Genomic DNA, 3,254 nt, shown 5'->3' with positions numbered 1-3,254 from the left:
CCACTAGAGGCACCTGCTGCTGCTGCTGCTAAGTCACTTCAGTCGTGTCCGACTCTGTGTGACCCCATAGATGGAAGCCCACCAGGCTCCCCCATCCCTGGGATTCTCCAGGCAAGAACACTGGAGTGGGTTGCCATTTCCTTCTCCAATGTGTGAAAGTGAAAAGTGAAAGTGAAGTCGCTCAGTCGTGTCCAACCCTTAGCGACCCCATGGACTGCAGCCTACGAGGCTCCTCCATCCATGGGATTTTCTAGGCAAGAGTACTGGAGTGGCTTGCCATTGCCTGGGAAGCCCCTTATTCTGTATGATCTCATCTTAACTTGACTACATGTGCAAACCCTCTATTTCCAAATAAGGTCACATCACAGGTACTAGGGGTTAAGACTTCAACGTTATTTGGGGGAAGTGGAAAAATTCAACCCACAATATATGATAAGAGAGTCTTTAGTTTTGGGAGAAGCTGCCTTGCAAAGTTTTGCATTCCTACAAGCAATGAATAAGCGTTTCTGTTGTTCCACAGCCTTGCAAAACATTTGGGATTGTCAGCTTTTTGGGTTTCAGCCATTCTAATAGGTGTATAGTGATATCTCCTTGTTGTATTAATTTGCAAATCCCTAATGACAAATGATGTTGAGCATCTTTTTATATGCTTATTTTCATCTGTATATTCTCCTTGATGAGGTATCTGTTAACATCTTTTCCCCATTTTTAAATTGGATTGTTTGTTATCTTGTTGAGTTTCAAGAGTTCTTTGTATATTTTGGATACAAATGCATTAACAGATAGGTGTTTTGTAAATATTTTATCTATTCATTCACCTAACAGGATATTTTGTATTTTTATTTTTAAATTTTATGTGTTTTTTCCTTTGAGACTTTCTCTTTGACTCATTGATTATCTATGAGTGTGTTATTTAATTTCCAAGAGTTTGGAGATTTTATTGTTGTCCTTCTATTTCTTATTTCCAGCTTGATACTTCCTGTATGAGTTCATCAATTTTTTTGTTGTTGTTGATGTTTGCTGACACGACTGAGTGACTGAACTGAATTGAACTGAACTGATGTTTGCTTTATGACTTAGGATATGGACTACCTTGGTGAATATTCTAAATGTTCCATGGACTCTTGGAAAGAATGTGTGTTCTGTTGTTCATTGGTGTGTTCTATAAATGTGAATTAAATCCTCTGTTTAATTCATTGACATGTTTGCTTATTCTCTGTACAGTAGTTCTATCAATTGCTGAGGAGGGAGTGATAACCATAATTCTGGGTTTGTCTATTTATTCTTTCATACCTGTCAGTTTTTTCTTCATGTGTTTTGAAGCATTGTTGTTTGGTACACACACTTAGGATTGGTATGGCTACTTGGTGGGCTGGCCCATTTGTCGTTAAACAATATCTGTTTTGTCTCTAGTAGTTTTCTTTGCTCTGGAGCCTACTTTATTTGATATTAATATGCCAACTCTTACTTTTTTGTGTGATCAATATTGGCATGGTATCACTTTCTCCATCCTTTTCTGTCCAAGCTACCTATGTCATCATGTTTGAAGTTCCTTGTAGACATATTTATCTGGGTTGTATGTGTGTGTTTTTAAATTTTTATTGGCATATAGTTGATTTATATTGTTGTATTAGTTTCTGCTGTACAGCAAAGTGAATCAGTTATACACATATATATATCTACTCTTTTTCAGATTCTTTTCCTATATAGGTCATTACAGGGTATTGAGAAGAGTTCCTTGTGCTATATGGTAGGTCCTTATTATGGGTTGTGATTTTTTTCATTCACTCTGCCAATCTCTGTTTTTAATTGGTGTATCTAGACCATTTACATTTAGAATAATAATTGATTTTGTGAGTTCAAGTCTGTCATTTTGTTGTTTTCTATTAATTCCTTGCAATCATTCTTCTGTTGCTCACACGTGCTCTTTTATTTTTTTCTTGGTGGAGGGGGTTAGTTAGACATTTCATAGAATACTATTTTGATTTATTTAATGTTTTTGAATATATAACTTTGTATTATTTTTTTATTGGTTGCTCTATGTATTACACTATACATATATAACATCATAGTCTACTGGTATATGATGTTTTATCACTTTGAGTGAAGAATAGAGACCTTATTTCCTTTTAGGACCCTCATCTTTAAAATATGATTCCTCTGTTTATACATAATTGATCACTATGTCACATAATACTGCTTTTGTTTCACTTAAATCTTAGTCATGTATGGATGTGAGAGTTGGACTATAAAGAAAGCTGAGCACCCAAGAATTGATGCTTTTGAACTGTGGTGTTGCAGAAGACTCTTGAGAGTCCCTTGGACTGCAAGGAGATCCAACCAGTCCATCCTAAAGGAGATCAGTCCTGTGTTCATTGGAAGGACTGATGTTGAAGCTGAAACTCCAATACTTTGGCCACCTGATGCAAAGAACTGACTCATTTGAAAAGACTCTGATGCTGGGAAAGATTGAAGGTGGGAGAAGGGGATGACAGAGGATGAGATGGTTGGATGGCATCACTGACTCAATGGACGAGTTTGAGTAAACTCCGGGAGTTGGTGATGGACAGGGAAGCCTAGCGTGCTGCAGTCCATGGGGTCGCAAAGAGTCAGACATGACTGAGCGACTGCACTAAACCTGTTTATTGCACTTCACAGATATTGCTTTAAAAAAACCTGAAGGTTTGTGGCAATCCTGTATTGGCACTATTTTTCCAACAGCTTTTGCTTATTTTGTGTCTCTGTTCCACATTTGGTAATTCTCAAAATATTTCAAACTTTTGCATTATTATATTTGTTATAGTGATTGTAATAGTAATCTTTTTTTTTTTCTCAAAGCGTCATTTCTTTAATTAAGAGAGAAGTTTTGTGCAGATATTACCCCTCGTTCAGACATAAATTTCATGGAGGAAAAAACAGAAACATCATGAATTGGGCTTTATTTTTGTGAATGGTCTTTAACATTGTCAACCTGAATAGGTTCTTTTTTTATTTTTTTTGCAATTTTTCCTCTTGATTTTATTTTATTTTTTTAAAATATTTCTGCAGGTTTAGTAACATCGTAAAATACATTTCAACTAAAATTCACAAATCTAAAAACCTGTTAGGCATTTTTAGGCGTTTTAAGTTGGAAATGAAGGCCAATGTTACATCGTAATATGCCAATTACAAATAGTACTTCAAATAGCAAATACTACAGTTTGTCCTAAACTTTAAAAACTATTCATGAACTCAACACTGAACTATTGATGGCT

This window comes from Moschus berezovskii, chromosome 9, assembly GCF_049115385.1.
Source record: "Moschus berezovskii isolate FMDL1 chromosome 9, NW_MosBer_1.0, whole genome shotgun sequence".
Classification (NCBI taxonomy): Eukaryota; Metazoa; Chordata; class Mammalia; order Artiodactyla; family Moschidae; genus Moschus; species Moschus berezovskii.
The sequence above is the reverse complement of the archived record's forward strand: the minus strand, read 5'-3'. Positions refer to the sequence as shown.